At 45.3% G+C, this 21,845-nt stretch overlaps 1 protein-coding gene across 2 annotated transcripts in view; it reads right to left on the reverse strand.

Moving 5' to 3' along the window:
* Positions 1-18,989, reverse strand: part of sox5 (SRY-box transcription factor 5) — a 236,557-nt gene extending 217,568 nt beyond the window's left edge. For both annotated transcript variants that reach the window (XM_076051749.1, XM_076051748.1), the window contains exon 1: positions 18,809-18,989. The gene's annotated coding sequence lies outside the window, so the exon portion shown is untranslated. The remainder of the gene's footprint in view (positions 1-18,808) is intronic.
* Positions 18,990-21,845: the final 2,856 nt, after the last annotated feature.

Raw genomic sequence — 21,845 nt, forward strand, 5'->3', positions numbered from 1 at the left:
GATCTTCGCTTTTCTTGTGCAGCAGAAAAACTCCCGAGTATCGAGCAGAAGAAGAAATTTGAGAACTTTCCAGAGCGGATTAAAATTAGTTGAAAGGTACATTTCAGTATTTTCAAAGTAAGATCTCACCAGAAACAGGTATCGACAAACTGATCGACGGCTTGAGGCCTTTGTTCCCGCTTTGATTTCTATTTTTAGAATCACAAATTTCTTTTATTTGTTTTAAAAAGAAATCATCCATGTCCACATCAATGCACATCGGCCTGCCAGAAGCCTGGAGAAAAAGGGAAAAAGTTCCGGCAGACGGGCAAGAGTGATGACAACCGAGCGCAAGAGGAAGTCATATGTGCGGAAGGACAATGGAGATGGCCGACTTGCCGGCGTTTTTCTCGAAAAATCAATTCGCCAAAAGGAAAGAAAGCTGCTCCCCTCCTCCTCTGCATAGTGGGAAAGCAGATGTGCATTTGACTGGATGCCCATAACAAAAAAAATGTTCAAAAGTCCTTCTGGAAAGTTTCAAAAGCAGTACTGTCTGCCATTTATTGGCAGACAGTACTTGTAGCCTTGGAGGTGAAGTCACACGAACAAACACTGCACACAAAAGATAATGTGTAACCAAAGGGGACGAGACGCAACTCCAATCCACAAAAAATACATTTTGCTGCCCTAAAAATCTGTTTGCGTGTGGACTGAAGGTCAAACCGTAAAGGAAGCCGTGGCTCTGCCGCAGATAGTTGGAGCAATAATCCACAAAGAGACTGCGTTCATCAGCAGTCAAAAGCAGTCCCGTCTCTATGACCTGACCCACACTGTATCTGCATCTCATATCTGTAACTGTATCTACTATACCTAATACTGACACTAAGGTCAGTCAATCACGTTTCAAAAATACTGCATTTAGTGTTTTGTTTCAGAATTTCAACCTCAGTGAAGGTTGATAAAAGTCACAAAGCCGTTTTTCCCCTGCACATTGTAGCTGTGACTCGCGCAATTTCCCGATAGAAAGTCAGACTTTGTCTTTGTCGGCGTAATGCACTGGAGGAATATGCAAATCCATCGAGAGATACGTTGAAAATACCTGTGGGTTGATTTCATTAAGATTTTGAAGTTCGCAATGACATTATTTCTCTCCACTGGCACTCTTCGCCATCCTCGGTCACTCAGTTTTTAGGCTAAAATGCAAGCGACACCGGAGAACTACGTTATTTCATGAGGTTTTCTCGATGGTCGACATTTAAAAAAATAAAACGGTGCTGTGAATTTAACAGACGTGGCTCTGTCTGCAGGAATGACAATGGACGCGTTCATCAATCAGACCTTCCGCTTGGGTTTTGTTGTCAATATCCTCAAATGGTGCTGCCCCTCATGAGGAGTATTTGTATTAATAGTCATATATGCTGTGCATGTCTTTGTTAGACACACATATACACACACACACGCACACAAACACAGACGCAGACACACCTGGGGCTGAACAGGGAACAGACTGTCCCCTTCCACCGCTGAGTCATTACATCAGGGCCCGCGGCTCCTTTGGCTTGGTGCGTGCTGTTCCACCACAAACTGACTCAGGCTCGAATAAAACAAGCGGAATCAAAGTAGGCCGACAAGTCCAAGAGGTGCCGCGCTGGATTGGAGCCGGCGTAACCTGTGCGTTGTTGCCTTGCAGGGACCCCCACACCCTCTCTTGTCTTCTCTTTAATTAAGCTAGCACCGTGGGAGAGGGGCAGCACAGGCGGAAGGAGAGGATGGAGCTTAAGATGTTTATGGGAGTCACACATTGCAAGGTTTACGCCCCCCAAAACACCCCCAAAAAAATAAAAACAACTTTGCGATAAAATTCACCGATGTATTGTGTAGTCCCTCCGAAGACCAGTCAGATCTTACTTCACAGACAACAGTGATACGCTGCCGGTTTTTACGGGCAAAAGTGTCGCCCGTAAACAATACAATGGCTACATCAAGAGCTGCACTTCTGCCTCTCGCTACAGTGGAAGGTTCACTTATCTATAGGATAATAAGACGGCTCGGAAAACTCTCTCAACAACAAGCGACGTTGGCAGAGGGATCCTAAGATGTAATCTCCTGCCCGAAAAAGAGCGAGGAAGAGCAGAGGAGGGAAAGAGGACGAGGGTCTTTATGTGGTAAACAATTCGGACTTGAATGGAGCGACAATGAAGCCGTCGACGGCCGAGTGCTGACAGCAGCCCATTGTTGGGTCGGAGATATCTTCGCAAGGAGACGAGGCGACACTGAAAAGGGACAAGCCACACTCGGGGAAACCCTGCCACACGTAAAGCGACAACAACCTCCACAATGGCGGCCGCTGCTGCTAAGTGGGGTGTGATTGTAGAGTTGACGCGCTGGCGGCAAATCGACGTTTAAACAAACGAGGGCCTTCTCTTTGTTGTGCCGTCAAAAAGTGGCAATGTGGCGTCAGAAGTGGATGTTTGTACCTGCTGCATTTCCTCCCCCCCACCCCCCCTTTTTTTGTCTGAATGCATAGGACAAGCCCAGGAAATTGCAAACACACAGGGTTTTTGTTCAACTACTGACAAATTTGGCCCGCGTGAATGCCGATTCAAATTCTGAAAAGTGCTTTAATGTGAAACCTCAACTAGCTGGGAAGAATGGATAACGTTTGTTCACACTATACATATATTTATATATATGTATATATATATATTTACATGCAGCCTTACTCACAAATGCACTAGAATGTAGTTTGCTGCAGAAGGATGGAAGAAGTTTACAAAATCCCAATTCTGAAGTATTTGTTGAAAGAGACATGTGAGGGGAAATTACAGGGTGACGTGTGTCCTTGCGTTGTCCTCCTGTCCAGTACATCCTCATTCACTTTGAAATAGTAAAGCTCGTAGTGTAATAAATCAGTGATCGTACAGGAAATACAAACTAATAATTTCTTCTAAAAGTAAAACTTGTGCAAATGCATCAGAGCCATGTACTAAGTCACACTCGAACAATCACTTAAATTGATTTCAATTTCAAGTACAGCGGACAGAGACAGAAAAGGTTTTCCCCTAAAGGTCCAATAGTGTGAATTTTTTTCATTTTTTTTCTCCACAAAAACCAGTAAAACTCTACTGAAAAAAGCATATTACGCCTTTTTACAGTCTCCTCCAGAAACACCAGAGCTATCATTGCTTCAGTCACTATCAGTGCCCTTTATAACACCACCACAAGCCAATTTGCAGAACTGCGTGTCTCAGTGCAGAAGTAGCGGATGGGCTTTTGTTCATTTCTGGCAGGTGCATTGACAGACTAGAGGCACGTGTAGCTGCTACAAAACACTGGGGAAGACCACCAAAAGGTCCACGGGTTGATACATTTTGGAGCTGTTTCCCAGAGAGGGGGAAACAAAAAGCCCACCGGTTTTAACTAAACAAACGTTAATAACCAGGATTAGCTCGTTGAGTCTTAGCCCTGAGCTATTCATCGCACAGAGCTTCTCCATCTTTTAATGACGCCATTGAATTCCGGGCCGTAGACGCACACACTTCTAATGGAGCCAGTCTTTGTCAAAGCCTGCCGCTAAACACCAAGATAGAAATCCCACTGGGGACCCCAGCACTGAATCTCATCGGTCATCTCGGTAAATACAGGAAAACTAAACTCTCCTCGAATGATCAATTGCCCAGTTGTCCATTCGTCAGTCCAATTTTACACCATGCAAACCATTGAAATTCAATTTTCTAAATCATACTTTTTGCTGGGGAGATAAACCCTTAATTGAGTCTTTCAGGTATTAGGTTTTTATTTATATTATTATTATTCTGTTTTCCAAAGGTGCTTAATAAAATAGATGATTGAAAATCATAGGAGGTGGCATCTCATTGTTGTGTTGAATGATCCTCCCTGTTGAGCTAGCACACCCTGCCTGTTATTTTGGCATTTGTGGACGGAAATCCCCAAAAGTCTCTGTGCACGAGTTTCTTATTTAGTAGCATGTCACCGAAAACCACAGCAGTAAATCAGAGAGCTCAGTGAGAATGAGAGATGACAACAGCAATAGCAGGAAATGCATTAACGCAAATAAAACTGGAGTTTGGAGGTCAACATTGAAATTAGCTTTGTGCAAGACTATCTTTTTATGCTGTCTGACTCCCAGAATTTAGTCCAGCCGCCCTACAAAAAACAAAAAGAGCCAAGAGTCCTTGGAAACCTGATCCTTGAAAGCACTCATCAATTAATTCAGAAGAAGGAGGAACGCCAATAATTTTATTTCAATTAATGGAATTTCATCTCAGCCCAAACAATGAGTTGCAATTTTGTCAAGTTGTTGTGTCCTGCGACAAACTAGAATGAAACGAGACCAGGTTTATTTGTCATCGGTAACATCTATTAATAACCTCCATCTATCGATCAAAAAAAATTTTAAAAAAAAGAAACAAATGCCAACTCCCCCACGTGTCCAGAGGCCAGTCCCGTCCGCCACAGGACAAAAAAAAAAAAAAGAAATCACAAAGGAATTAGACTCCTGTTTGCCTCATAAGATCTATTATTAATCCAAATTTGCACGGACCCCTTCCGTTTTTCCTTTCCCACCCAACCCCCCATTTTTTTGGAGTGGGGATTAAATCACATTGAGCAAATTAATGAGGTAAACGTAATGATCTGAGATGATCAAAGGATATCAGTGTTGGGCAAAGTATAGCCACCAATTAGTAAAACAAGCGCAGGAAAGGGACTTAAATATGCACCGCCGCGCCTGATGAAAAGACAGGGTCAGAGAGAATGGACTAATTTCACAAATGAAATGACGTGTGCCGAGACGAGCCCCACGCGTGTGTGCGCCAGTGTGTGTGTGTGTGTGTGTGTGTGTGTGTGCGTGCGTGCGCGAGTATGCGGGTCATGTTTAGATCCACCCCCCCTGGGTGTGTGAGCAGGGAGAGTCAGGGAGGTCCCATAAGAGCAGCAGGAGAGGAGCTGGCTTTACTTTGATAACAATAATAAGGTATTTCTCTCTCTCCCTCTCAGACAAGCTCTCTCGGTTATTTATTTATTTATTTATTTTTTCACCCCGCTTTGGCACAGTGAGCACGGCCGCCTCTCGTTTGATCCATGAAAGAAGCTTGTTATGATTTTTTTCCCTTCCTTTTTTTTTTTTTTGAAGAGTTTGATGCACAAAGGGAAAAGAGGAGAGAAAAAGTTTGGAAATAGGCTGCCTCTGTCCGACTTGGACCGCGGTTCATTAGCAAGGCCTCCAGGGGTGCAATCCTTTTTGTCGATCTTGTTTTTTTTGTTGTTGTTGTTGTTTTTTGTTTTTTTAATTTCTTTTAAGAGGGAGGGGCTGACTGACCCACAGACTCTACCTAGATCTGTTAAATCTTACCAAAAAGAAAATGTGAGGAGCAAACGCTTCCACCGGAATGTTAAATCTTTTTCCGACCCTTCAATAGTCTTGAGTTCTGATTCATGAAGTCTGGCTTTGTTAAAAACCAATAAGAAATTGGTAATAATGAGAGCAAGTTTTAAGATTCTGTGAAGAGGCACATGAGCGCCGGAAAGAACAGAATATTAAGACCAAGTGAGGGTCTAAATATAAAATCCCACACAACTGGCCACCGGTCTAATGCCAAAGCATATCAGGGTTTAGGATCTGTCAATCTGACACTGAGCACTCCAACCCACCGCCAAGCAACCAACATGATTGAGAACACAATTGTTTCATATGGTTCCCTGCAGGTCGGAAGAGTCTGTGTTATTGTGATATTTTAGGCAAGAAGTTCCATCCATCCATGTCTGAGGCGAGGCGTCTTCCTGCTATGAATTCATGTATTAAAAATCAACACAAATCCTCGAAATCAGCCTGATTGTGGAGATTTCAGTTGTAAATTCTGAACTTGTGAAAAGTGTTTTCTGGACTAGCGACAAATCTGATCCGGTCCAGTGGTTTAAAAAAAATCTTCCTATGGGCTCATAACCAGATGGATACGAGAAACAAATTCAAATGGTTTTGAAAATAAGTCTGGACTGTCATTTCTATGAGAGAAAAATTCAATAGCTTCATCACGTCAAGACTTAATTGATGTAATTACATGCTTAGACTGAAAGAATGAATGTCACATTTTTACTTTCAATTTCAGGCTGACAGACCACCGATGTGCCACTAAATTCTGACTCAAGTGTGGGATAAACAAAGCTCATGTTTGGCCACGGAGGCTTTCTGGGGTATTGTTAAACTCAGAGTCGGCAACCACATCTGCTCACTTTCCTCCCCTGTTCTCCTTGAACCGTTTATCACAGCCCCTTTCCTCATCGCGCTGCAGGTTTCAGCCTCCATTATTCGCCGTCTCTTAACAGCAAAATATCACGACGGCTCTCTTACTAAAAGCCCTCAAGGTGAGCGAAAGCAGGCAGCACATCTCTTGATTCAATGACAACAAAGCTCTTTGTGCTCAGAAGCAGTTTTAACGGATGTTAAATGATGGAAAATAACAGTTCTTTCTAATGAGTTTTAATTCCAACCTTGAAAAAGAGTTTTGTTTTTTTTTCTTCGTTTTTTATAATTATTATTTTTATTCTTTCCCTGTATATTCTCCCTGGCCTCTGCATGGCTGTGTGTTCTCAGGACAAGGCCATTAAAGCCACCGGTTCAGTAATTTACGTCTTGGCAGCCAATACCACTTCCTCATCCCCATTATATAGAAAATTAAATGGATGGATGTAGGGACGAAGAGATAAAAAAAAAAACAACGAGAGTTAATGTCCAAAGTGTAAAGCACTTCATTTTTATGAAGTACAGTAATGACGGCAGTAAAACTTTTCACAATCATTTACCAAATGGGGATTGAATTAAATACCAGCAGCTCTAACCCAATAATGCAAGATATTTTTTAAAGATGCTGATCCTGTTTAAAAGGGAGTTCCTCTCAGCTGGATTGGCTTGAAGGACAAAATGATTCTATTTTTTTTAAAGTTATATTGACGGTAGAGCCCCAAACTAGTTATTTGGTGACGGCACCATGCGAAGCTTCCGCCCGGTGCGGAAATCTGGCAAGCATTCCAACAAGCACGCCCACCGCAAGACCTGCCAAGCGCTTTTTTTTTTCTTTTTAATTCTTCGGACAACTACTACAAAGAACAAACATCTTAAATGTCTTTGAGGAGAGTCACCTACAAAAAAAAAAGAAAAAAGGAAGCACGCTAATGATACAGGTTTCTTGGAATGAGATGTGGGAGACTTGGAACAGGTACAGAACGCCGTCCAAAAGAGTGGCGACACTTTGTAAAACAAAATGCGGGCGTTTTTGAAAGTGCGGCGCGTGAAAAGTCCTCCCCACCCGCACACTTTTCATCTCCGTCGTTGTGTGTTTCGCTAAGTTTCAAACCTCGCCAAAACCTCATATTGCGGGGAGGGAAAACGGAGGGGTATCCTCCTGTTTGTCTCCATCCAGAACAAATTAAGTACGTGGGTATTGATCATAAAGAATGATGCAACAAATGCAATGCTTCAAGTCTGTCACAGAAAAACAAGAGATCTTTCTCACACTAACAAACTAAGTGTTTTGTAACTCGGACTTTAGCTACTTTTTTTTATACAAAGTGTTGAGACATACTGTACATACAGCTCGGGATTGTTTCTTTATGATGTCACAAAAGGCACTGATTCATTCACTCAACCACTCATTGATACTACACCCTGGGGAATTTTGTTGTACACGTACGTGTGCAATGACAATAAAGTAAGTCAAGTCAAATTAAGTCCAAATTTGCTAATGCATCCAGCTGGGAAATTGACTTCTAAGACATAGTGGAGCACCTTATGTCTTTTCACACCCAAGACTATCTACACAGTGTATTTCAATCAATCAATCAATCAATCAGTCAATCAACTTCTATTTGTCAAGAGCCAAATCACATCCATAGGCATCTCCAAGTGCATTGCACCATCGACCCCCACTGATATTAACTGTTGCATGTTACTGGACAGAGTTGGTTGGCACAACAATATTTCTACTCCTTTTCTGTCATGTCGGTTTTTTTTCCACTTTGCTATTTTTCTTCAGCCGGCTTCAACACTCTATCACGATTGGGTCCAACATAACGCATCAGATAGTTTGAATGTTTCCGCAATCTGTCACAAGATGATGTTGGCAGACATCATATCAGGAATTCACACTGAAAATATTGGGTGTGATGAGTCCATTTACCTCAAACTTATTAACACAAAATATCAACATCCTCTCGGCTGCCTCTACCCCACCCCAGTCAGGATATATGTTCTTGCAGTTGAGTCAGTTAAGTGTTATTATTACAATCAATCAGAGAAGTCTCATCCTGAAGGCAATAAACCAGGAAATTGTTCCTTCAATCGTTCAGTGCGCGATTTCATTCAGCCAAATTTCTCGAGTGTGCTGCCACCATGACGACACACTGCTCTGATTTTCAGGGATTGTGTTACATCTAAGGGATTGTTATGCTCCAAGTCCAATAGGAATACTGTGGCATGGAGAGGAAGACAGGTCTCATGCGCTAGCCCGCCAGCCACATGCACATCTCACGCTAGGTCGACACCAATTGACTGTCGAAACTGGCGCTCCCATCTCACCTGGGCTCTCCGTGAGTGCACGTTGCACAATCTGGCACGGGATCCAGGCGCCTCATCAGTCGCATTGGGGAGGACGCAGGTCAGGGACTGACACATGTCTTCCTCTGTCTGACTCTCACAATGAGTTTCGCTCCGCAGGCCTCGGGCATCCACATTGGCTCATATTTGTTGAGGACCAGGTGGAGTGGAAACCAATCTCTGACGCCACCTAGTTACTGCTGCACCGCTGTAAATAGTAGAAGAACAAGTTGACATTCCGTTTGACTCGGCAGTGATCACGTTTTGCACTTCACAGCGGCGGCGCGGTGTGAGGTTCGCGTGGAATGAACGACAGAACCCATTCCCCATTTGTATTTCAAAGACGCTTGTTTCAAACAAGAAAAAGAAGCCGCGTCTACACAAAACGGCGTTCTGCAATTATGGTCCATCTTCTGATGAAGAAAATATTGCCAAACAGGGTGCTCGTGTGCGCAGCGGCGACTGGAATATTCCCGTTTGAATGCAAATCAGCACAGTCTGAACAGATCGGCGACGTGCACGACTAAGTGAGCCGGACTTGTTTCGCCTCGCGACAAAACAGCTTGCTGACTGCACGAATACAACAGGGCAAGACTGGAGCCAGTCCTGCCAACAAGCTGAAATGGTAAATTAGTTTTTATTGCAATTGAAGTACTCATAGCACAGTACTCTATGAGTATAGTACAGTACTATATCGACATCGTTGACGTCTTAATGTGGTCACCCACCACAATCCTAATTAGATCCTGGTACGATCTAAATCTGATGAAAAGAATGTTTCCCGTTCAAACTTTTTTTTTTTTGCTCCTAGTTGTGTCTACTTTGGTCATGTGAACACAAAACAGACAGTTTTCAAATTGCTTGCATTTAGCATTGCGCCCCATACCCACCTATTCAACATCAAACGTCATGTTCCTCACTTTTAAAACCTGTCTGTCCATCACTTGATAAAGTCCTTCCAATGCCTGAGGGGTCCGTCATTTATTGGTAAGTTATTTCATTGAACTACCTTCTATCGCGACTTTGTTAGTCGACACTAGACACGAAAAATAATATTCTCGGAAAGTGAAATATCAATGTAAGGCTTCATTGGAAGGCATTGCTGTGCATATGAATATGACTTTACTGGGTTGCGTTCAGCCCGTCTTACAACTTAAGGTGCTCCTGCCTCACCGGGTCAAAGATGTACAGTGAGGTCTCGTCACATTTTAGCAGCTCTGACTTCTCCAGGAGCCTTCCGCCCTTCTTCAAATTGAGACTGAAACAGGAGTGCAAAGTTTGTTTCCCAAAGCGCCGATGATCAAAGCGCAGCACTCAAGAAGCTCCCGTCGACAAGGTCAAACCCTCTGCAAGCCGTCAGAACGTATGAGACCTTTTAAAGGTTGGCTCGCAAAGAAATTGTGCACAAAGTCAGATTGTGCACGCTGTGAAATGAGTAACAATTGAAGGGTACAAAAATACATAATACATAATATGTGCTTGTACAGATACTTTCTAATTGTCCTTGGAGAAGGTTGCATATTGAGTCTTTCCTGCTTTAAGGCTATTTTAATATATTTTGTCCATGTTCTGTTTTGTGTTGGGTGTTTTTTCTCTCCCAAATCTCTTCGTTTTTGATGAAAAAAATTTAAATCTCTTTTTTCCCCTCTTCCCTATTATTCTAACCATTAGATAGCATGTGTGCGGCACAGTGTTCTTGTTTTCGCATTGCACCCAATTGACATCGGCCACTTCCGGCTTGTTTTTAAGTGGAACAATTTTGTTGTTTATGTTTTCTGTCTTTGCTAAATTTTCCTGCACCACTTCAGGGGAGGGTGGTTACAAGGTTTGAGAGCAAGATTGCTAAATGTAGCACTGTGTCACCGTGTGATGGCCAGTGATTGGCCAGGAAGCACTCTCTATAAAAAACTGTGCAATACAAAGGACAAATAAATAGTAAAGTGAATTAAAATGAGCACCAGGTCATAACCTTCTCATCTTATAGTTTATTTTTTTTTAGCTGTTTTGCAATTTGTTTCCTCTCTCATCGTCTAATTGGCTGCATTGTACTTCTTGCATGTCTTGCCACCTGTTGATTTAGAGAAAAATGGCTTGAATAATGAACACAGATTAGACACACTGGTGTCTTGTTTTGTGATGTTCTGACGTACAAAAAGGGATGTTTTAATTGAGGGTCAGTGATTTATTAAGAATTCAGATATTTGATTGCTGTTGTTTAGCAGTAGCTCCTTTGTCCCTCCAAAAAGTAGCACCTTTGTGAGGAGCAGCAACTTTTTCTGTCGTCCCTTCTTGTCAACACGCAGGGGATGCAACTCAGCTACATTTGGCAGTCAAAGCTTTTCCTGATCAAACTTGAAATCGAGAAACCAACCCAGTCCCGAATGCAACGACAGAAGCGACAAGCTCAAATCTCAGACTTTCTTTCCCGCCGTTTTTATCGGTCGAGTAAAACCTGTCGACCCCGCCACCCCTACCACACTACGCCCGTTTCCTCCCTTCCGCTCTCTTCCGCTTACCCGGAGGCAGAGTCTCTGATTGGAGGAGAGAGGGAGAGAGAGAGAGAGACAAAAGACAACAACTTCCGCTCAGTCCAAGCCTGAAACTCCCAACAGTCCTTGAAACGGGGTTGAAGGACTGTCGGCGGCGTTCTTTACAGTGAGATTTTATTCTTCTTCTTCAACTCCTCAAGGAGAAGCGGCACCAGCCGCCGAGACTTGCCAGCACGCACAGGGGGGGGGGGGAATAAAGAAGAAGAGGCAGCGGCGGACGCATCTGCTCCGCTCCTCGGAGAGCTGAGTCACGCTGCCAGTGTGACCGCCGCGACTCACCGGATGCTGCGTCGCCGAGCCCTGGTGGTGGTGGTGGAGGGGCGGTGGGGCGGTGGGGGTGGTGGGGGCGAGCCTCTCCCGCAAGTCCAGCGTCTCTCCCCAGACCAAATAGGGGGGAAAAAGCAGAAGAAGGCAGAGGGGTGATGGAGGTCGGCGAGGCTGCTGCTGCTGCTGCTGCCGCCGCCGCTGCCGCTGTGGGTGCTTTGGGTTCTCACATTGATTCCTGTCACTTCTCTCTCTCTCTCTCTCTTTTTTTTTTTTTTTGCACTTCACTTCACATTACCCACACGCGAGTGCGAGCGCCTGCACGCACGCGTAAACACGCTTTTTTTTTTTGGACGCGTCCGTCGAGGTACGGTCAGATGATGGGGAAGGGAAAGAGCAGGGATGCACCGATACGGATACAAGTATCGGGTATCGTACCGATACCGCGGTCGAGTACTCTGCTCGTACTCGCAAAATATGGGCCAATACCACAACAATGATACCAGTTGAATATGTATGTAAATGACCATTTTGTTAAATTTGTGTTTGTTCACCCATGTTATAGAAAAACATGCTAAGGAATGTGTAATAACAGAACATCTGTGGGGAAAAAATGGCCTTATTAATTCCTCGGTATTGGTGAGTACTGAAACGTAACTACTACTCCTCTGCTCGTTCTGTAAAAAAAAAGCAATTGATTGGCTCCGTGGGGGCTGCACAAGGGGTTTGCACAGTAAGCATCCATCTGACCAAAACCAAAAAGAAAGTTCTGAAAACTGTTTTCAACTTCTTGTCATGTTCTGTGTATTTCCTATTTTATTTTGAAGTCTTGTTTATTTGTCTTTAGTTTTACTTCCTGTGTTCATTTCTTGATGTCTGTCACCGGTGTCTCGTTGTCAGCCCTGCCCTTGATTGTTCTCACTTGTGTTCCCCTGGCCCAGTGTATAAATAGTCCTTGGCTGTGTCTCAATTCAGGGTCTGCATCCTTCGAAGGAAGCGTCCTCCATTGGAAGGAAGCGTCCTCCGAAGGACCCGGCCAAGAAGGACAAATCTAAACCCACCTCCCCAGTAACTACATGGGACGGTCGAGCCTTCGCCATATTTCCTGGTTGCGTCACTGCCGTTCCCTCCCGCTGGCCAACCCCAGAAGTGACGTTTTCATAGCATCAAGCTAACCTAGCCTTGTCTTTTTGTGTAAAGTCTCCGACTGTGTTTTTGTTATTAGTTACCCTCATGGACACCCTTTGTTTAGTTTTGTTGTAGTTTAAAATCAGCCATTTTTCTCTGCAAAAACCTGAGTGGTCCACATCTGGGTCCTGCCTCCACGCTCCCGTCCTGATACTTCCAACACCGTCGATTTTTATTTATTATATATTGACGCATCTCGAACGTGTAGAGTTACAGGCAGTAGCTGTCCCCGCCTGGCTCTGACTGTCAGTTCGGTCAAAACTAATTCCACTTCCCAGGAGCTGGGTGGGCGCCGCCCGAGGCAACACCCACGCTGTTGACTGCCAGCGACGCACCGCAACTCTTGACGTCCGCGACTTGTTACGTGCATCACAAAGCTTTTATTATCCGTTTTAGCGTGGCTGATGCACAATCGCTGAGTGACAAGTGGCTTTTGCGAAACAAGCGAGCCGGCGCCAGCTCCCCTCCAGAGGCACTCATTTTAATGCCGTTTTAATGCTAGCGCGTACATGAAGTCACCGGCCGTCTTTGTGAACGAGGCCGTCGTCATTGTCGTCCGCCGATTCTGCTGGAAAATACAGCCTGACTTTGCTTCAAGTTGTGATGTAACGGGGCGTTGTCGCACGCTGTTTTGGGTTAGTCAGTCCTCCACTAGAATAGACGTGTCTATTTCTATAGCACGTCCTCAATAGCACCAACAAAATCCAACTTATACTGATTGGTTGGGAAAATGAAAGACAACAAGAACAGAAAACTGAACTATGACCCCTGTTATTTTTGCGGAGGGAATAAGCCGCCGGCAAAACTGTGTGCTGGAGTCAAGTCATTTTTTTAATGGCCTGGCAAAAACAAAGACAAACAGGAGCAAACAGGACAGTCATTTATCTTTATTATTTATTTATCTATTTATCTTTTTAGCCAAAGCATTTTTCACACACTGCTTCTTGTAAAACTGATAGCTTTGTACATAGAAGGGTCGGGGTGATCCCTGTGTTTTACACTTCATGTTCTCAGGCCCTGGCAGAAGGAAACACTGTAATTGCAGCCAGTGAGTAAAATATGGTACAAAAGGCCTTGGGAACTTTGAACTTGTCATGGGTCCATCAGCTACCCTGTTACTGTAGGGAACACCAGGCTGATTCTCCCATTGGCTGATCCACCACTAAGCCTAACCACAATGTACCAAACCTTACATAGGCCTTTCCTCAAAACACTCAAATGCTCACTTCCAATTAATGGATGGAAGTGGGGGCGTGAAGGGCGAAAGGAGGTTTGTCCTCAAGTGCCCAGTTCTCGGTGGACTGTGATTCATAATTTTCAGACATCATTTTTAGAAGTCTTTTTTATTGTAGGTCTGTGCATTTTGTTGGCTGTTCGATGCACTTGTACCTTTGATAATGGATCAGGCCCCGCACTCTGATCGAGCAAGGGGAAAATGTTGTCTCTCCTTCCCCCACCGGTCACCAAAACTCTGAGAGGAGGATATGGGATAGAAGGGGAATACAAAGAGGAGGATATGGGATAGAAGGGGAGGACAGACACCCTCTTAAAGGAGATGAAATGCAGGAAATAACGAGCTCATCTCGTTTGCTGAATCATCTCAAAGACCAGCAGAGCTACATATTTCTTTTGGCTTTCCTCCTCTTTTCTTTTAAAAATTCTAACATCAGTAACAACAGTCTGGCAAAAAAAAAAATATTTTTTTAAATAGTGATGCGTTTGCTCCACCACTCCTCTCTGTGTGTTCACGCACTTGAAACAGGCAGTGGGCTGTATTGATTTCACAAAAAGGAGAAAAAGAATCCAAAAAATACCACTCACAAGTGTTCATGCTACTTATTTGTGAGTCCCAGAGAGTTGGAGAGGGGTGAAGCACCACTACTGCTGCTGTTGTAACTACGCCCAACTCACCGCGCAATATTTAAGCTATTAACGTGCTTTATGGAAACACACACACACACAGGTGCCGGGAGTCATTAGTATCTATTAAAAGTATAAAAATGGAGACACTTTAAACTGGAGTCTGATACAATATTTGACACAATTTATTGTGACATTATAAATAACAGAATAAGCTGAATCTGTTTTTCTCTCTAATTGATTATCTTCGATGAAATGTTTCATAAAAGGAGGAGGAACGCTGCAGTTGCACTAAACAACTCACTTTTATCAGGATGTGATTTCAACTCGTCGCAGACTGCAGTGAGCTCTCTGCTGTTATCTCTCGGGCGTCTACGTTAGCAGCCTACCGAAAAGCATACCATCAGCAGCACTGTGTTATTAAGTTATTTTTTGGAGGGCAAATACAACATTTGACACGCCTATTGTATGAGCTTATTAATACTCATGACATGTTTTAATTTCTTCATTGCATGTCGCATGAATGTTTTTCCCATTAAAAAAATTTTTAAAAAAAACTTGGCATAAACAAGGACATTTAGCATTGCTAATGCAAAGTGAAGTCCGTCTGACACATCACAAATATCAAATGAAACTCCTCACCCCTCACAAAGCCGCACTTTGGTCCAACTTTTCCAGCCTGTGTTGTGAAATTTAGACTTTTCAACTTTCTCGGCCAACGCTTGACATCCACTGATCCGAGAGAGGCGGCGTCATAAACCATGGGGACCGGTGGCAGATTGATGGCGCGTTCGATCAATGCACATCGCCGTGTTGCGTTTAAACTGCCGCGACAATCCAGGTTGAGGGTTAACTGGCTAATGAGGAGAGCGATTATCCCCTCGCTCAAGGTTCATTGTTCAGCCAGGCCTTTTTTTGAATTTACTGCGCTCCTTTACTTCCGCTCAACCATGCGGAGTGATTTACTCCACGCAGCTCTGTCCGCCGTACCTCCGTCGCCCCTCCCACCACCACCACCATCACAAACGCCCCTCCTCCCCGACACACACTCCCCTCCCTCCCCCCCGCCCTGTGCACGCTCACTTGTTTCTAATGAGAGTTTCGCTGCCCACTGTACCTTGTAAATGCCACGGCGGGGAGAGAAAGGGCTCGGGGGCCGATCGGCGGGGGCGCGGGGGGCGGGGGGGTTAGGGAGAGATTCAAAGGCTGTCAAAACTGTATTACACGGCTGATCCCTGTCCAAGTCACTTTCACGGCAGGGTTGACGCTGTGAGGTCGCAGCACCACAAAAAAAAAACAACAAAGGCTCTTGCCGGCGTCGCCTCATTCTGATCCATGTCTGCAAAGACACTCTTTCCATTTGTTCTGTGTGCATGTGCATGTGCGTGTGTGTGCATGTGCGTGCGCCTGCTCGCCTGCCTGCCTTTGCGCTTTCCAACTGGGAGGATGTTCTTGGCCAAAACGGGGCAGCGGCTCCGTAGAGTGACCACATAGGTCAGGTTTGACACACTTTATTATTCATTCACTGTCTGTCCTCAGCTGGGCTTAGCTCATGAGTACACACACACACACACACACACACACACACAAGCGCACGCACACACACAACCTCCCCTAGGTGCGGCTTTTACTGCACATATGCGCCCGGACGATGCACAAATGTCATGAGCAATAACTAGAATGTCACTCCAAATCCAGCCTCCTCTCTTCAGCGTTTAGCAGCTCGGCAGCTCGGGGATTCGCTCCGCGCTCCCTCTCCACTACTGTCCTCCGTCGCCCTGTTACCCTATTGCTACGACCAATGAACTCCTTTTTCAGATTTTACAACATTTTTGTGGCGGAGGCGATATAGCATTAGCAATAGCATTAGCATAAGTAGTCCTATTAGCAGCCCCTATTAAAAGTGCGTTGTGTGTGCGACGTCACCCTCTTCTAAATCTAAAAAAGAGTGAAGATGTAAACTTCATTCATCAAATAGAACTGCTCATCTCTTCCTGGTCACATTTTGAACGAGGGTAATGTGTCTTCACACTACAGCCATGAAGCAAAAGCAAAAGACAACAAGCTAAACGACGACCACATCCTCCGAAAATATACGTTTTTTTTTTAACACAACCAGCTCTTATCTCAGTCACTTGTTATTTTAACTTCTTTTCCCATGTTTGGACACTGATGTAGCAGGATTTTTTTTGCCATGAAACAGGCAACTTTTTTTGAAATATATATAATTGTAATTTCCCCCAAGAAACAGTTAAAACAAAGGTTGTAATAGCTGCCTGCATTATTACTGTGGTTTACGTGTCAAATGCGCCTCACTAGTTGTGTGGTTTTTTTTGTGCAGTTCCAGGCATGAAATCTCATGTCCCTCCCCTCTAATTTTGACAGCTGAGCGAAGAGTTGGGAGCAACATTAGGCAATAAAATGTGATAGACTGTGTTTTCAGGCAAATAAATTGCTTGATGAAATAAATCGGTGTGTCGCAATTTGACTGACTCCAACTCACGGCGCCACTTTTGTCTGAATTCCTCCTCCTGCTGTCTGTCAGGGATATCTGTTTGTGCGGCGCGCTAATCTTTTTTTAATTTTCCCAACAATGCTGGTGGAAGCTGGTGTTTTTTTGTTTTTTTTGGGGGGGGGGGTTTTATCGACTCGTTTGGGAACTCTTCCAAAATCGACATGTGTCTCTTCTGCTTCAAACCTGAGCCTCAGAAGTGCCCTAATTTGTGTAAAGCTGCTCCAAATCAAGATCATGTGAAGCCCCTCCTTCCTCCCACCCCTCCTCCTCTACTTCCTCCTCCGTCTCTCTGTCTTCCTCCGCGTCAGCCGCCACTCGGGCACGTGCCCAATATGAACTTGATTTTAATCACTCCGTCTCAGAAAGACCCCGCTCTCGATGTCTTCTCGTGTCCTCATCCCTCAGAATAGCAGAATCCATTAAAATCATTTTTAAATGAAATAAAAGATCCTCTGATATCTTAATTCCATCCAATAGATTTTGCTCAATTCATATGCAGTGCCCCCTTAAAGGCCCAGAATGTGGGTCTTGTCTTTTTATCCGTCTCTGTCACTGGGGGTTTGGCAGTTTGGCCCTGCAAACATCCCGTCGCTCTATGATGATATTAGGAATTATTAGCGGGGACAAAAGGCCCCGGACACAAACGCTGGGCATCATATTATTAGCGGCGGCAGTTGGGGGGCTTGTAGCGCAGCTACCTTCAGAGGATTTGGCAGGATGTGACAGACCCCTGGGGGGGGCCCCCAAAGGCTTAGGAGCCCGGCCAAATGACACCCCGCTGGGCGACATGGCTCCTGGAACGGCGGCAGCGACACCCGAAGCGGCGTTTCATTCCCTTTTTTTCTCCGAGCCCGGGGCATCCGTGATCAAACCACCAGCACTAGGTGGCCTTCGCAGGCACCGATCGCTCCTCCGTTGCTAATAGATACGGCTGACGAGGCCTCAGACGGGCGCAGCGCATTAAAGCCTCCTCGAGGAGGATTACAATGTCCTTCTCCGCCGAGGCTCCGGCTGAACTCCCGCCATTGTCGCGAGTTCAGCCACCGAGGGAGAAGCGAGCGTCTTGCGTGACAAAAGCAGGAGAGGAGCATGAGAGGAGCCGGGTGAATCAGCCGCCCACATTCTTCAGCAAATTTAAAAAGCGTCTCGCTGATCAAATGCACCCAGGTTTTTGTGGGGGGGAGGTTTTATTAACTGAAACCTGCAGAGTTGCCTTGTACTTTCCTCTGGGCTCATGTTGTCCAAGGATCTTATTTGGCGCAAAAAACGCAACGGGTTCCACAACGCCAGTGGAACAGCCTTGCGAGACTAGCTGTCCTGATAATAAAAAAAAAGCTGTTGGTCGCCTTAAAACGGAGCGTTTAGCCCTCTGTTTGCAGCCCCATGCGAAGATGATTGGTTTTAGTTTTGTTTGGTTGCACACGTTTGGAACGGAACAGCAGGCAGGACAACTAACCCGGCAGTGGTATCAGTCATCAGTGCCTATTGTGATGTCATAAAGGGCTGCCCACTTCAACACCCAGAACAGAAGTAAAAAACCACCATCTTTTCTGAAACAGATGCTGAGCACTGGCTCGAGTAAATTTTGCATAACTTGAATACTTTAGAATAAAAATAGAGCTTGCATTTAGAAGCACTTAAGAGAAAATGAATTTAAATGACGCCTGTGGCTGAGGGCCGCTCCTTGTTCCAGAGAAGCTTTTTTAAACCCTTGTGTCAGGTTGCAGGGAAAGAAAAAAAAAAGAGAGAAAATGCACACACGCATTCCACGACATTTGGAATGTCAAGCACACGCGAGAGAAGGAGGAGAGCCGTTTTCTTGAAGCGTGTCGACAGTCTTACCTCCTATCATGAACTCTAATCTCCTCCGCCGCCGCTGAGGATCCCTCTCATAGCTCAGGCTTATCCACCCTCTAGTGTCGGCAGAGCGGCACTGCAGTCCCACCGCCGCTGCGATCCACAGCTGTCAGGCAGGCTGCCCCCCACTTTTCTCACCGATCAGGCCCGCTACTTCTCCCCCGTGTGTGTGAGTGTGTGTGTGTGTGTGTTTGCCCCTCCTGCATGAAAAATCCATCATGAGGTATCCATCTGCCCAACGGGTGGCCCACCCCCCTCTCCCTCCCCCCGGGTCCAAGCCCCTTTTGAGAAATGACAGAGAAATGCAGGAAGTCGTTGGAACATAAACAAGGCGCAATAGAGGAAGCAGGGGTCAAGGCGGTGCTTCCTGTTCCAGAAGTGACTCTGCGCGGCTGCCGGGGCGGACGCAAGTCTCTGCAAGTGACACAGAAGAAGGGAACTCCGTGCTGCCGCTGTCTCCTGCACTCGTTAACTTGCAGCGCAGATCATATCACAGAGGGTTATGGTTAGGGTTGGAGGGGGCGGGAGGGGGACTTTCCTTTTCGTCCAAAATGCCTGTCAGCAAAGACTTCTGAAGCTCTCGTTCTTTCCGGTCTTTTCTTTTCATCTGGGACCTCATTCAAGCGGAATGTTTAACCCTCTGTTTACAGCCTCCTGCTTCTTGCTAAAACTGATCCTCTGTTCGTCCGTGCAAGCGTCTGGACAGGAGAAACAAAAAAAAACTAAAAACAAAGCTCGCTCCCGGTTGAAGTGACATCACAAAGGGTTTTTCCTCAGAACTTTCCCAAACTTTTCCACGCCACGTCCCTCCAAACAACATTAGCATCTGGTCAATCCAACTGTCAATGCTACAAAATATGGACTGAAACATCAACTTTTAGAACATTTTTTTTCTTGCTTTTCTTGCTTTTATTTGCTATTCAATAACTTGCTTTATTTACTATAAGAACACTAATAACTAACATGTTCATTATCATTGCCATTTTTCTGTATGGCTGTAAAGCCATACTTAATGTATGCTGCCTCATATTTCCTTTCTTCAGGTGGCCAGTTCCAGTGTCTTCCAGGCCTGGGCTGTTTGTCTGTTCCTGCGGTCTCTTTGTCACTAACCTGTCCATTCTGCACTACCTTGGCTAGTTTGGGAGGCAAATCACCTTGATAAATGGCACAAACCATCATGTTACACACACAACGCAATGAACATGTTTTTGACTGGCAGGCACTCATATGATGTATAGATTGTATTTCATTATAATGATTAAACAATTATTAGATTATATTTAATAATCCCAGCGCCCCCTGGCTCCACCCACTTTGAAAACCACTGGTTTGGCACCCGCTTCCTGAATTTTGTAGAAAGGAGGAACAGTGAAAGGATGGACTTAGATTACGAGCCATATTGAGGAACTGTTCCCACTGTTTCCCACCTGCCGGCGAGCCCACATACACAATTTTCTCTGAATTTCAAGGTCAGGATTGCTCTCACCAACTCGAGGGGCTAATCTCGAACCTGTTCCGAGTCGTTTGGGGGAGCGACGGTTCCCTCCGCCATCAGATGTCCACATTTCGGGATTAGCATTTGTCCATTCAACCGGGGGAAAAGGGACGAGTACAAATGACCGCATCTGGCCCGGCATTATTGCGGCATATCATAATGAATTGGTAATCCGGTATTATTGCGAGCGTTTGGTATTATTCTCCAACTCAATTACAGTAATAGGGGCGTAATGATTTCAAAGGGTTTAAATTGCGGGTGACAGACAGGACGTTAACTTATCTCACCGCCGTCCTCGCACGCTGACAGATTAACTCTCCCACGGAGGGAGGGTGGGGGTGGGGGAGTAATCAAGCGGCGGTCTCCTGCTCCTGACGGCGCCGCGGCGCTCTAACCTGTTCTCAAACGTGCGCGCTCTCTTATCGCTCGGCCTCCTCGTCTTCGCCCACGGAGATTTCTTTCAACCACAATGCTGTTCTTCCCCTCCTCCTCCTCCTCCTCCTCCCCCTCCTCCTCCACCTCCTCCTCCCGTTTCCACTCAAATGTCTTATCGGCACTCCAGAGAGGATGCAGCGTATCAAAAATGTTTTTTTTTTAAGGGACGGACATATGGTATACATGGGAATTATCTCAGCCGACTGGAGTGGAGTGTATACAGCGGGAGCATCTGTATCTTAATAGTCTGTGAGCGGAGAGAATGTGAAAGCTCTGAGGGATTTGGGAGAAAGGATATGATTGCATTTATGTCCCATCAAGCAGCTTGCTGGATCCAGGGGAATGCCTAATATATATCTGTATTTGGTCGCCAGCTTACATCTGTCTGCTTATGGATTTATGACTTCAAAACTATTTCGGAAAAAAAAAAAAAAAACAGGCGCCTCTCGACAGAGCCAGTGACTAATAACTAAAGCTGACAGGGATGGCAGGCAAGCCAACACACACACACACACACACACACACACACACACTCACTCACTCACACACACACAATCGTGCGCGAGGATAGACGTAACGACAAGACTCGGCGACAAGGAACAAAGGAGTGGAAATCTGACACATTCTCTCCGACAGAGGGATAAAACTCACTCACCCCCCGAGCCACGCGCACGCACACCCAGTTTGCTCGGCGCGTCTGTCACGCCGGGTTTCGCTCATGCCATCGTCCGCGTTCACAACGCTAAACCAACACCCCCTCACGGTGCCCCGCAAAAAAATAAAGAAAGAAAGAAATGTTTCGTGTCAATTTAATCTTGCATTCAGCTGCACACAGCAGATCCTGGAGCGAGTGCTGCGCGCAAAGCTCCAGGGTCTGCTGGAGCTTTGAGTTGAGTTGGGTTTAATGCACCTGTTTGTGGTTGTTTACGAGCTGGTGAATCATCAGGCTTGGTCAGATCGAAGGTTGCACTGATGGTTTGTTGGCGACTGATTTTGAGTTTCTTCTGTGACAACAGTTTGACCAACACGTTTCCCAAATGCAGATTTAAAGCAACACATAGATGCGAAATGCACTTTATAACACTGCTGGGC

This window comes from Nelusetta ayraudi, unplaced genomic scaffold (assembly GCF_046127955.1).
Source record: "Nelusetta ayraudi isolate G7.1 ecotype Tasmania unplaced genomic scaffold, CSIRO-AGI_Nayr_v1 ptg000135l, whole genome shotgun sequence".
NCBI lineage: Eukaryota > Metazoa > Chordata > Actinopteri > Tetraodontiformes > Monacanthidae > Nelusetta > Nelusetta ayraudi.